The sequence below is a fragment of the Pteropus vampyrus genome, unplaced genomic scaffold, assembly GCF_000151845.1.
Source record: "Pteropus vampyrus isolate Shadow unplaced genomic scaffold, Pvam_2.0 Scaffold321, whole genome shotgun sequence".
In the NCBI taxonomy this organism is placed as follows: Eukaryota; Metazoa; Chordata; class Mammalia; order Chiroptera; family Pteropodidae; genus Pteropus; species Pteropus vampyrus.
The window spans coordinates 377,551-391,757 of record NW_011889102.1 but is presented as its reverse complement, the minus strand read 5'-3'; the positions used below and the strand labels follow the sequence as shown (position 1 = coordinate 391,757).

Genomic DNA, 14,207 nt, shown 5'->3' with positions numbered 1-14,207 from the left:
TAGAAATTATGGATTCATGACCTATAATCATTTTCTTAGTGGCTAGTTGGATTTTGAATTATCATTTTACAAGAACTTTTACAAATAGAAGAATTTGTTTTGCACACCGATGTTCATAGCAGCATGATTCACAGTGGTCAGGACATGGAAGCAACCAAAGTATCCTATGAGAGATAATTGGCTAAAAAAAGCTGTGGCACATATATATAATGGAATATTACTCAGCTATAGGAAGAGATGAAATGCTGCCATTTGCGACAACATGGATGGACCTCAAGATAATCATGCTAAGCGAAATAAGCTGGACTGAAAAAGTAGAAAATCACATGATATCACTTATATGTGGCATATAAACCTAAAAGCGACAAATGAACAGGATAAACAGAGACTCAGGGACATGGAAATGAACTAGTGGTTACCAGAGGGTAGAGGGTGGGGGAGGAGGGGAGAGGTAGAGGGGGTAAAGGAAGTCAAATACAGGGGGGTAGGGGAAGGGTGAAGTGGGTAAAGGGGATCAAATATATGGTAGCTGAAGGAAACTGAACTTTGGGTGGTAATTACACAATAGAATATATAGATGTCAAATTATAATGTACACCTGAAAATTATATAATTGTATTAACCAGTATTACCCCAATAGACTTAATTTAAAAAATAAATTAAAAAAAAAACATAAAAAATAACAAATAGTAGAATTAGTACTTTGTCTTTGATATGAGTTACTAACATATTCCCAACTCGTTATTTATCTTTTGATTGTGATGGTTCATGCCATGCCAAAAAAAATTTCTTTATGTTCTCATCTTTATTAATCTTTACTTTACTTTTTATTTTTATTTTCTTATTAATTTGTAATGCCTTCTCAATTTCATGCTATACTTTGAAAGTCTTTCCCAACTTTGAGTAAAAAAAGAATTTTCCTATGGTTTCTTCAGGTATTAGTATATTTTCATTCTTTATTTTTAAGTATTTAGTATATTTGGACTTATCTTCTTATGTAAAGCATGTTTCAAATTTTATTTTGTTTCAATAGCTACCAGTTTTCCCAATTCCATTCCCTGAATATTTCACGTTTTGCCCCCTACTTTAACATACAATCTTTGTCATATATTAAATTCCCATAAGCATTTGTGTCTAATGCTGAGACTTTTGTTCCATTGATTAGTTTCCCCACATACAGTTTGCTGGCTCCAACTCCTCCTCCAGATTTTGAATGAATGAAGACCCCTTCAGAGCTCTCTCCTTTTCAGTCTGTATGTACTTTCTGAAAAAGCTCGTTCAGACCTTTGAGGATAATCCCCAGAAAGCCATGGTCTAGCTTATGCTTGCTATTCATACTAAAACTCCACGGCCTGAAATAGTGCCCAGGACACAGTAGGCCTGCATTAGTCTGCCAGGGCTGCCATAACAGAATACCACAGACGGGGTAGCTTAAGCAACAGAAATTTATTTTCTCACAATTTCGGAGACTACGATTCTGGGATCAAGGTGTTGGAGGTTTTTGCTCCAAGTTCCCAACACATGTTTCCATCATGGGGGCTACATGCAGGGTCATGTGCATCCCAGGAATAGACAAGAGACATGAAGCCCTCTTCTGGCATAGCATGCAGCAGCTCTGACTGTGGGAGATGCAATTACTTCCAAGGCCTCTCTTTTAGGTTTAGAGATTGTGTCTTCTTCCTATTTCTTCACGTGGTCTTCTCTCTGTATGTCTGTGTCCTAATCTCCCCTTTTTAGAAGGATACCAGTCATGTTTGATTAGTGCTCACCCTAAATAACTCACTTTAACTTAATTACCTCTTTAAAGACTCTATCTCCAAATAGTTATATTCTGAGGTCCTGGGAGTTAGGACTTCACATATGGATTTTGGTGGGACACAATTCAGCCCATAACAAGGTCCTTATTAAATATTGACTGACTTAATCCACTGAAGAAATTTTCTGAATATTTGAAATGACATTTAAAAAAAAATAACAATAACTTCATTTGACTGGAGCATGAAGTACATGAAAGGAAGACATAGGAGATAAGACATAAATTTTTAATATTTACACCAAATGAAAATAAGTTGTAAAATTTCATGAAGTGCAGGGGGAAAGAAGACGTTATGTGGGCTGAATGCTTTACGTTTTATAATGGAAGCCAATTGATCCACTTGTTAATGCTGAAGTTTACCATTCAGAGCTAATAAAATAAACAAAATCAGAATGTAAAGTGTAACAAATGGTGACCTTCGGAGATTGGGATTCAGGGAGACTGTCACCTTGTACATACTTCTCTATCACTTGGAAAGAAATTATAGACATGAATACATTACTGCTATGATAATTAAAACAAAAAGTGGGTTCAGGCCATGGAGAACTTTCAATCACCCTATGGTAGACTTGATTCCCTCATTACAAAGCCTCACAGTGCCCACTCACATTGCTTGACATTGCTCCCCAGGCTCGCAGTTGTCAACGCTAAGCTCTACAACAACGATTACGCACTGGGAGGTGGACCGGATGGGGTAGGATGGGACAGGCTGATAGTGAGTGGAAGTGGGGCAAATGCTGAAAAACATGTTGGTGAGGGATCATGTGTCAAAGAGCTCTGTTATCTGAATTGCCCACAGTCCCTGCACAAGAAATTGCAAGGTCTGTCCAGTATCTTGAGAAACCTTGCTTGGTCACCAGCTTTCACTGCAGCTCCTGCACACGTCTCTCAATTTAGAGGACAGAGAAGTGTCCTTTGGCATCACCCAATCCCAGAAAGGCTCTCCCCTTCAGTACAGGTCAGCTCTCCACCTCTGGCCAGAAGAATGGAAGAGAGGTAAGAATATATACCAAGAACTGCCTTATTTCCAAAACCAGTTATGGTTTTTGCTCCAAGTTCCCAACACATGTTTCCATCATGGGGGCCACATGCAGGGTCATGTGCACCCCAGGAATAGACAAGAGACATGAAGCCCTCTTCTGGCATAGCATGCAGCAGCTCTGACTGTGGGAGATGCAATTACAGTCAACCAGAACCTTTCTCACTTTTCTCACCTTCTGATCCATCTCCCTATATTCTCCCCTTCCTTCCAACCATTCAAATCTATTATCATGGAGTGAATGTTGCCTCTTACATTAATTTAGGGAGCAGGATAAAATGCAGGCTTTGCTTCCCAGAGTGGAACTGCTCTTAATCCAGCCTTCATTGTTTTACTGGCTTTTTAAAGTTCTTTTCTCTTGAGCATGTGGCAGAGTCCTAGGAGTGGACAAACTGGGATAAATGAGGTGTGGTTCATGTGGTGACTATTTGCAAAGATGAGTAGGTTTAAGAGAAAGTGACAATGCATGGTGAAGCACCATAAGGCAAGCAGTAGTGAAGCACTGTTTCCACCTCGAGGCATCCCTTTACCAGCTAAGGAGCAGTTACCCAGAGAGAGTGTAATCATAGCCATACTGATAGCAGTAGGAAAGGACCACCAGACACATAGAGAAGCACTGCCATTGCCAACACACAGCCCAGCAGGGAGACAGCCAGGGGATATAAAGTCCAAATCTCTCTTTGCCTGCCCTCCAGTCTCCTGGTAGTTCAATTCAACCAGAAACCAGAGAGACAGGATCCCATGGATGAGATAAATAGAAGTCACCCTCTTGGGATGCCAAACAGAATACAGAAGGATGGAAAGGAGGTCCTCAGGGCAAGTGAAGACTATCCCTCATATCTCCTTGTCCTCTTCACAGTTTTTTCACAGTTTTTCTCTATCTCAGTGTCATCGAATCATTTCTCATCTCGTCTTCATCAGTTATTTTTCCTTCTGCTTGCACCATCTTTCTCTAGTGTCATTTTTATAGAGCAATCACCCACACTCATCAAAAATGCCTTGCACTTGTAACAGGACTTTAAAAAGGAAAACATATTCTTTATAAGTTTGGCTCCTCTAATGGAGACGCATTGCAATAATGGCTTAAACAAGAGAGAAAGCTCATTAGACCTGGACTGGAGGCTCCAAGGCATTCAGACACAAACTCTCCTTCCAACTCACTGCTCCCTATCCCTAGAGAGGTGCTGTCATCCTTGTGGTCCTACATGGCTCCAGGCTACCTCAGCATTCAGCCGGGAGGGAGAGAAAGAAGGGAAGGGGAAGCCATGCCGCTTCTGTTAAAGGCCTGACCTTTACATCTCTTCTGCTCGCCTCCCATTGGCCAGTGCCTAGTAACGTGGTGCCATCAGTATCAAGGGACTTGGGAAATAGGGTCCTTTCTCTGCTGTAAAATGCTCAGAATTGTTATGTGACATAAGAGGAGAATGGTAATTGGGGAGCGGTCTCTGCAACCCCTACTTGTCCCTCACATTCTGAGTTCACATAAAGATTTTCAAGAGCTCCTCAGAAATACTGAATGATGCAGTGGAGAACAATGGGAAATCCTCAGACAGGGCTCCAGGAGACCAGGGTTGGTGTTGAGCCCTTTATTCATGGTAAGAGCTCAAGAAATCCCTTTGACTTTGTAGGCATCTTAATCCTGTGTTAAATGGCAATACGACAATAGATGGTCATGTGTTAAATGCTGGCAATGCAATAGCGAACAACGACAGGCTTGACTTAGTATTTGTTAACTTTCTAGTTTGATAAGAAAAATACATATATGCATGCTAGAAATAGATTTACTAACTGTTAAGTAACGTAAGTGAGGATAGCAGAGGCTCTAAGGTTCCTCCCACATTCTTTTCTGGCCAATCATGGCTGTGGGAGCTTGTCTTTCTAAAGGAACACACAATGGATGATTCTGTCCTTGGTTCCTCTCTGCAGTCCAGGAGGAGGATGCCTCCTTTTTCCACTTGGAGGCCTCCTGCCCATGTGAGTCCTCTGAATTAGCAGCAATGGCTATGTTTCTGAGGCAGGAAAGGGTTCCTGGATTCTGCTATCTGCTCCTAATTGGATTTTACCGACATCTCCTTGCCCCTTATTTGATTGGCTTTTCTTCCTCTCTGTGTTTCTGGAGTTTGCTTATGTTAGTTTTTTTTTTTTTTTTTTTAATACAATTTTGACTGCCATCTTGGATTTTACTTCCTATGTTTTCTTCTGGGAGTTTTATGATTTCAGGTCTTACGTTTAAGTCTTTAATCCATTTTGAGTTTATCTTTGTAAATGGTATAAGAAGGTGATACATTTTCATTCTTTTGCATGTATCTGTTCAATTTTTTCAACACCATTTATTGAAGAGACTATCTTTACCCTATTGTATATCCTTGCCTCCTTTGTCATAGATTAAACGACCATATAGGCATAGTTTTATTTCTGGGCTCTCTATTCTGTTACATTGACCAATGTGTCTGTTTTTATGCCAGTACCATGCTGTTTTATGCCAGTACCATGCCAGTACCTTGTTGTATATTTTGATATCAGGTAGCATCATACCTCCAATTTGTTCTTCTTTCTCAAGATTGCTTTGGCTTTTGGGTCTTCTGTGGTTTCATATAAATTTTATTAGGATTATTCATTCAAGTTCTATGAAAAATGCCATTGGTATTTTGATAGAGATTGCATCTATAGATTGCTTTGGTTAGTATGAATATTTTAACAATGCTAATTCTTCCTATTCATGAGCATGGTATATGCTTCTATTTATTTGTATCTTCTTCAATTTCTTTCTTCAATGTCTTATAATTTTCCAAGTACAGGTCTTTGATTTTCTTGGTTAAATTTATTCCTAGGTATTTATTATGCAATTGTAAATGGGACTGTTTTCTTAATTTCTTTTTCTGAAAGTTCACTATTGGTGTATAAAAATGCAACAAATTTCTGAATATTAATTTTGTATCCTACTACTCTATTGAATTCATTTTTTCAGTTCTAAAAGTTTTTTGGTGGAATCTTTAGGGTTCTCTATATATAGTATCCTGTCATCTGCAAATGACAGTTTTACTTTTTCCTTTCCAATTTGGGTGCTTTTATTTCTTTTTCTTGTCTGACTGCTGTGGCTAGGACTTCCTCTTTGAATAAATACTTATTGAGAAACACCGTGTGTCCCACACAGCTAGAAACTGGGTTTATAAACAGTGACAGTGCTTCAGTCTTTATAAAACTGATGCACTAAGCCATTTTGAGCCCACCTGGCCCAGCCATCCTCACTCCTGTCCTAGCAAGAGATCATATTCCCCTCATATCTCTGAAACATGGTCTCTTAGTCATGAGGGTGGCCCGTGGTCATCTCTGTGTCTTCCTGACTTCTTGCAGCTGAAGGGAAATTTCTAGCCCAAGATAGAGTGATATTTGTACCCAGAGCCATCTCCTGTTCTGTCAGATTCTATCCTAGACATTTATTTCATTCAGGAAATTCTGTGGACAGTAAGTGGGGGGTGGTGAAGGGCCATGACGGGACTTCAGAACATTCCCACATCAGTAGCCAGTTTGTGTTGCAGTAGAGAGAGCCCAGGCTCTAGAGTCAGATAGAATTGGGTTTGAATCCAGGTTCCAGGACTCCAAGACTGTGCAATGTTCAAAAATTATTTAATCTCCGTAAGCCTCCATCTCCCTCCTCTGTAATATGGGATAGCAATTCCCATTGAGCAGGGTGGGCTTGAGAATCAGTGATCACACAGCAGGTTCTCAAGTCTTGTTCTATTCCTAGGGTCACCAGTGGATGGATTCTGAGCACAGCTACAACTGTCATAGCCTGGGGGACTAAACTCACACCAGGTAATGGAAGTGGCCAAACTCACACCAGTAAATGTGACACGGTGACCTTGATCCCAGCCCCTCCTGTCATCATCATTGCCCTGGTTGGGCTGGCAGGAAACACTATTGTGCGCTGGCTCCTGGGCTTCCGCTTGCAGAGAAACGCCTTCTCCGTCTATCCTCAACCTGGCGGGAACCAACTTCCTCTTCCTCTGCTGTCAGATCATACGTTCCCTGAATGCACTCATCAACTACTTCCATTCTGTCTTCATTTACATCCCCAGCTTTTTCATCACTGTGTCATCTTTGTCCTCGTCACAGGCCTGAGCTTTCTCAGCATCATCAACACGGAGTGCTGCCTGTCCGTCCTGTGGCCCATCTGGTACCGCTGCCACCGGCCCAGACACATGTCAGCTGTCACGTGTGCTCTGCTCTGGGCCCTGTCCCTGCTGCTGAGCGTCCCGAAAGGGAATTACTGTGGCTTCCTGATTAGAGATTTTCACGATGATTGGTGTCCAGTGTTTGATTTCATCACTGTCATGTGGCTGATTTTCTTATTTGTGCTTCTCTCTGGGTCCAGCCTGGCCCTGCTGACCAGATTGCTGTGTAGCTCCCAGTGGGTGCAGCTGACCAGGCTGTATGTGACCGTCATCCTCACGGTGCTGGTCTTCCTCCTCTGTGGCCTGCCTTTTGGCTTCAAGTGGTTTCTGTTGTACTGAACTCAAGATCGTTGTAGTATGTTCTCATATTTTCTTAGAAAGACAGGGATTATCCTGTCTAGTCTTAACAGCAGTGCCATTTACTTTTTTGTTGGCTCCTTTAGACAGCAGTGGCAGCTGCAGCAAACCCTTAAGTTGGTTCTCCAGAGGGCTTTGGAGGATGTAACTGAGATGAGGAAAAGTGGAGGAAGCCTTCCTCAGGAAACCAGGGAGACTTCAGGAAGCAGTTTCATGTAGTGATTCTGTATCAAGCAGGGTTCAGTCAGGGAAGAGGTACTTATAGAAGTTTCTATATATAATTGTGTAAGTGTATGTCTGTGTGTGTGTATATCTATACATACACACACACACACACACACACACACACACACACACACACACACACACACATACATGGAAGGAGAAGGAATTCTGAGAACACAGTTCAGCCTAGCACAGTCTACCCCTTGTCGACTTGGCACACATAAACACCTCATTAAACCATAGTTATTTCCAAATAAAGGTAGTAAAGCAAAGTCAAGCTTCTCCCTCACATGATATACCTATCTCACATATACCTGAAACACATCAACCTTTTCCCCAAAAGAAGATACATCTTTTCACATGCTATTCGGATTTATATATCTTTTTTTGATGTCTCTGTTCAAATCTGCTATCGGTTTTTATTGGGCGGTTTCTCTCTTTACACTGGCATTCTTTATTCTATGTTTATTATATATTCTAAATAAAAATCATTTGTCAAATTTATGTATTGCAAATATTTTTCTCCCAGTCTGGGACTTACGTATTCATTTTTGAAGTATATTCGATGAGCTCAAGTTTTTTTAATAAAATATAATTTATTAATTTTTTCTTTTATGGTTAGCACTTTATGCATTCTAAGAAATCTTTGCCTACTCCCTCCAAAACAAAGGTAGTCTCCAATGTTTTCTAACAGTGCTATAATTTTTGCTTTATACAAAAAAGAAAAATTATATTTAAATATATGAGCCATTTCAAACTCATTTTTGTGCATTTTGAGGTAGGGGGTCAAGGTTCATTTTTTTCCCATATAGTTTCCAATTGTTTGACCACACTTGGTGAAAAGACATTCCTGACCCTCCCTCACCATTGAATCATTCAGGCCTTGTGTCAAAAACTATCCTTATAAGCATGGCAATATTTCTGGACATTCTGACCTGTTCTTTTATTCTAGTCCAGGAGTCAGTCTGTGGGCCAAATCCGATTCACTTCCTGTTTTTATAAATAAAGTTTTATTGGAACATAGTCATGCCTATTTATTTACATATTGTCTGTGGCTACTTTTATACTACAGCAGCAGAGTTGAGTAGCTGTAACAGAGACTATATGGCAACAAAGACTAAAAAATTTATTATCTAGCCCTTAACAAAGTAAGTTTGCTGATCTCTGGTGTATTCTTAAATCATCACCCATTATTGTTCTGGTGACTATAGCTTTGTGGTAAGTCTTAAAATCAGGTAGTGTATGTCCTCTAACTTTTATTTTTTCAGGATTATTTTAGCTATCTGAGTCTTTTGCACTTGCATATAAATTTTAGAATAAACTTTGCAATTGCTACAAAAATCCTGATGAAATTTTGACTGTGATTGTGTTGAATCCATTAATTAATTTTGGGAATAATTGATATCTTAGAATAGAGAGTCTTTGAATTCATAAACATGGTACATCTTTCTATTTATTTAGGTATTCTTTAATTTCTCTCAGCAACTTTTTGTAGTTTGTACCCTACGAGTCTTGCACATCTTTTGCCAAATTAGTATTTTGTGTTTTCTGATGCCATTGCACACAATATTTTTTTACTTCATTTTCCGATTTCATCGCTGGAATATAGAAATGCAACTGAGAGCAAGAAGGCTGGATAGAAAGCTCTTGACTTTCTCTCCTGCCACAGAGGATCAGTTCCCTCTGAGAGCAATCCAGAAACAAGTTGAGTGCCTTCTATAGATCAGGCAACTGAGAAAATGTAACAAATTTATTTCAGTTCATGAGAAAGAAGTAAAGAAAAGAGAAGAAAGAGAAAGAGAGGAACTAGCAAGATGACCAACGGCTAGCTGGGTACGTGGAAGGCAAAGGGCCAGTGAAACTTCTAGCGAGGGAAGAGCTAAAAAGGGTACTTTAAAACAGAAATGTATAATAATCTCATTTATGGGGAATATTTGTTTATGCAATGTAATATATGACTTCTTCCCATGTAGACTTCCAATGAGGTCTACACCACACTTACAAATAATGTGGATAGATATGTGAGGGGAAGGGAGAGTTTCCTGTGTGTGCGTGTGTGTGTGTGGATATGTAGATATCAAGTCAGATGACCTTCCCTCTGGGAAGATATACTAGAGAAAAAAAGAGATCAGTTATAAACCAGATTCTGGAGACAGAGGTGAGATAAGAATGCAAGGTCTCAGATGATACCTGGGTTATCCATGACAGTATAAATTAAACATGGGGCAACAATAAAAGAAAGACACTCAGGGCCGGGGACAAAATGATGCCAGAAATGAGACTGAAGTGCCAATCATGCAAACCCCTTAGGGCCCTGAGTTTTCTAGCAGCCAACATGAAGACCAAGTCTTGTCAGTCACACATTCATATGTAGAAATAGGCCAACTTCCCAAGAGAACTGCAATTGTACTTTGTACCAGAATCACAGTGTACTCTGTCCCAGGACACTCTCATAACTCAACATTCTCAACAACATCCTGACAGAATACACAAGCATGAACCTCTGCAATGACTTCTGACACCAACTATCTGGAATCAAGCTAAAGGTTCACAGGTAAAGGGCACAGGCCTCACAAGACTGCCTTCACTTTAGACATCAGCTGCAAGTTCGGGAGACCCCTGGCCAACCTCGCTTCTGACCAGCTGGCCATAAATTCGGTGGTTTGCACTGTCCCCTCAGGTTAAATGATTCCCTAGAATGACTCACAAAACTAAGGAAAGCACTATATTTATGATTACAGTATTATTATAGCAAAAGAATACAAATCGGAAACAGCCAGAAGGAAAGGCACCTAGGATGAGGTCCGGGACCGTCCTAAACATGAATCATCCTCAGGAATGTATCGCCCTTCTGGCACACCAGTGTATGACAATATGCAGAGTATTGCCAACTAGGGAAGCAACTTCAGCTTCAGAATCCAGCGTTTTTACTGGAGTTACATTATATAGGCATGATTGATTGATTCACTGCCATGTAGTTGAACCCAATCTCCATATCCCTCCCCTCCCCAGGACTCAAAGTTCCAACCCTCTTAGTATATGATTGGTCTTTTCAGCATGGCCAGCTTCCATTCTGAGTCATCTAGTTAGCATAAATTATCTAGGGCCCACCAAGAGTTGTAAACTATTAGGTGTGGTCCAAAAGGCCCAATAACAAACATACTCCTATCATGCTGAAAATTCCAGGGGTTTGGAAGTTTCTCCCAGGAATAAGAGACAAAAGTCAGCCAAATTCTTTATCACCCAGCCGCTCATTGGTTGATTCTAACAACAGAAGAGAAATTAAAAATATGTATACACACACAGACTAATTCGCAAATGTTCAAAGTAGCTTTATGCACAATTTCCAAATACGTGAAACAATCCAAATATTCAACGACGGGTGAGTGGATAAACAAATTTTGGTATATTCACACAATGGAGTACAATTCAGCAATAAAAAGAATGAAATATGAATACATACATACAACAACAACAACAAACAGGACACAAAAGATTACATAGTGCAATAGTCCACTTTAAGTAAGGAAAAACTACTCTTCCGTGACAGAATACAGATCAGTGGTTGTCTGGGCAACAGGTGAGGTTGGGAGATTGCTTGCAAGAAAGCATGAGAAATCTGGGGGGTGGGTCATAGAAAAGTTCTATATCACAACTGGCAGTGGTGACTACACAGATGTCTAGATTTGTCAAAACTCATTTTGAGTACACATCATACACATAAAATGGGTGCATTTGAAGATATGTAAATTTTCGTTGAATGAAGCTTATTAGAAAAATATGAAAAGGACAAACTCTAAAGATAAAAATTGTCCTTTAAACTGACTAAATCTAACTTTATTGAATAACAGAAGATAACAGCACAGATATACAACTCATATGTTTCTAATAGCTCGGAAAGTTGTTAGAGAATTAAATGTATTCGTATATAAGGTGATTAGAACACTGCTAGTAATGCATAAGTGTTAACTGCTATTATTATTATTATCAAATTACATTTTAGCTTTCTGCTATCTGAGGAACAATCAGACAAATCCCCATAGATATCAAAATTAAAGTTTATTAAACTAATATAGATTTTGTAGGAGCTTGTTATACATGTGAGTCGATGTGTGAAAATCACAGAGAAAAAAAATTGAAAGCAGGAGCTCAGGGAATAAAAGTGACCGTGAGAAAAAAGCCCACTGCAACTCAGAAATTAAACATGCAACAAAAGAGACAGAAAGAGAGAAGAACAAAGGTGAGGTCCTAGTTAAGCCAGATACGAGGCTTAAAATTAAGACCAAGATTTCTGCCCCCTGGGGCACTGCTTCACCTTTTATCCCCTAGGTATGCATACAGCTCACGTGGAGACAGGTTTTGTCAGAAACACAAACTGCATTGGTTATAGCATTTTTGTTTGTGCTGTAAACATAGATTTATCAAATGACTCATATCCACAATATATAAAGAACTCTTATAACTTCATAACAAGAAAACCAACAACTCATTTTTAAATGACTAAAAGATTTTTCAGGTATTTTCCAATTACAGTTGACATTCAATATTATATTAAAGGCCATATCATTTTTTTTAAAGTTCCCTGAAACAGGTAGGAATAGCTCTCAGAACCTTGATCTCTAGAGATAAACAGTTTTCCCCTCATCTTCCCCAGAGGTTCCTTGTGAGAAGAAAACATCTTTACCAACTCCAGTTAGAAAACTGTCAGTGGATAATGCTCGCTGGTCCTGCTTGGGTCACATGACCCCCGGACCAATCACTAGAGACAGGGTGAGTGGCATTCTGCTTGTCTCAGGTTTATTCACAAACCATTACCCTTTTCAGGAAAGTGCGATCTATCACCAGCGAAAAGAGAAAGGTTGTAGTTCAAAACGTGGACACTGAAGGATTTGCGAGCCAGCCAGCCACACACACAGACTCGTATCAAAGCCATGATGTTTTTATTCAGACCTACGGTGCCCTGTCGTCCATTACTCAGAAACTGCATGGAATTTAGACCGACGCCACATTGCACTTTCTGCTGGGTGGACAGCCATTTCTGTCATCAGTTGATTAATAAGTATCAGGTACCCATTGATTGGAAAAGTCTGTGGAGTGCTGTCTTCAGAACAATTCTCCAGCTCCAGCCAGACTCAGCGTGACAAGATTCTGGGATCCATTAACTACGTCTTTCATGGGTGGGGTTTTGGAGAATGATGCCAGAAAATAAGAGACAAGTAGTTAATGAGGATGGAAAGGTAAGTAGAAGCCTCAATATTAAGTGTCAGAGGGTCTGGAAAATTGATTAGACATTGTTCTCTCTAGTTGCCAGAAGAGAAAAACAAAACAAAAAATGCCCACATTTCTGCCAAACTGTGGGACCTGTCCATCCAGGTGTGTAAGACCCCCTGCATCCCTAACAAGTGAAATGAAAAATCAGGACCATTTTCATAACCGATACGTTCCTCTCGTTTGCCCATAGACTTATTCTCTCAGCTCCCTCTTATGGAAAATCTGAGGTTCAGCATCGCAGCAAATGTGTGTGAAGAATGAGCATACTTGTCTCACAATCAGATGACGGCAGCAGTCACACCACGGGGAGGTCTCTTCTTCTCCCTGCAGTTCCCTGTGGACCTCTGTAAGCAGAGAGCAGAACAGTCCAGGACCTTGTCCTCACTGTAAATTTTCACCAACACGACTGCCATGGTAGTGATATGGTCATCTGTTTCAATCATGCCGCCCCGCCCGCCCCCCAGGAAGACAAATTGAAACTGCCCAAAAGTCACAGCCTCAGCAGTCCTCACAACAGTACTGATGTGTGCAGGTTCAATCCAGGCTGAAGAATATCTGACGCTAAGAGTAATCAGCACCTAAAACTCTTCCCCTTTGTGGTCTCTGTTCCACCAAGCAGGGAATGACATGCCCTCAGATCGCTGGCAGGGCAAATCTCCACCATTTTATAAACTCAGGTCCATGATCGTTAGGTGAAACCCTTGGGGCCAAATACAATCACATACAAAAGATTACATGTGCCTTAATGGCAGCCTTGTGAGACTCTGTGCAGAGGATCCAGGTAAGCTAAGCCCTGACGCCTGACCCCAGAAACTGAGACAATAAATGTGTGTTGTTTTAAGCCTCTAAATTCATGGTAATTCGTTATGTAGCAATAGATTAACTAATACAATAGGCAAGTAGGTATGAGTCTGGGATTAAGAGGTTCTTGGGGAGATAAAAATGTGGAAATCGACTATAGCCATGCCACTCTGAATGGGCCCGATCTCGTCTGATCTCGGAAGCTAAGCAGAGTTGGGCCTGGTTAGTACTTGGATGGGAGACCACCTAGGAAGACCAGATGCTGTAGGTGTTAAAAAAAAAAAAGTGGAAATCATCGGTATACAGATTGCATTTGTGCTGGCTATTTACTATTTGCCCCCACCTCAACCAGTTCTCCGCCCTTCTCTGCACCCCAGGAGGCTACCTTCTGCTGACTAAATTCATAGGATTCCTTGGTTCAGCCAGTAGAAGGTACCAGCAGATGAGAAAGCTCCCTCCTCCCTCCCAGCTCTGGGTAGTACAGCCCTTAGACTTGGTTAAGAATGGCCCCTGCTTGGCCAGC

General features: G+C 40.5%; 2 pseudogenes; both read left to right on the top strand.

Annotated features, from left to right (window-relative positions):
• Positions 1–7,606, top strand: part of LOC105303925 — an 11,606-nt pseudogene extending 4,000 nt beyond the window's left edge.
• Positions 7,607–13,836: 6,230 nt separating this feature from the next.
• On the top strand, positions 13,837–13,955 carry LOC111730570 (annotated as a pseudogene).
• The last annotated feature ends 252 nt before the right edge of the window (positions 13,956–14,207 follow it).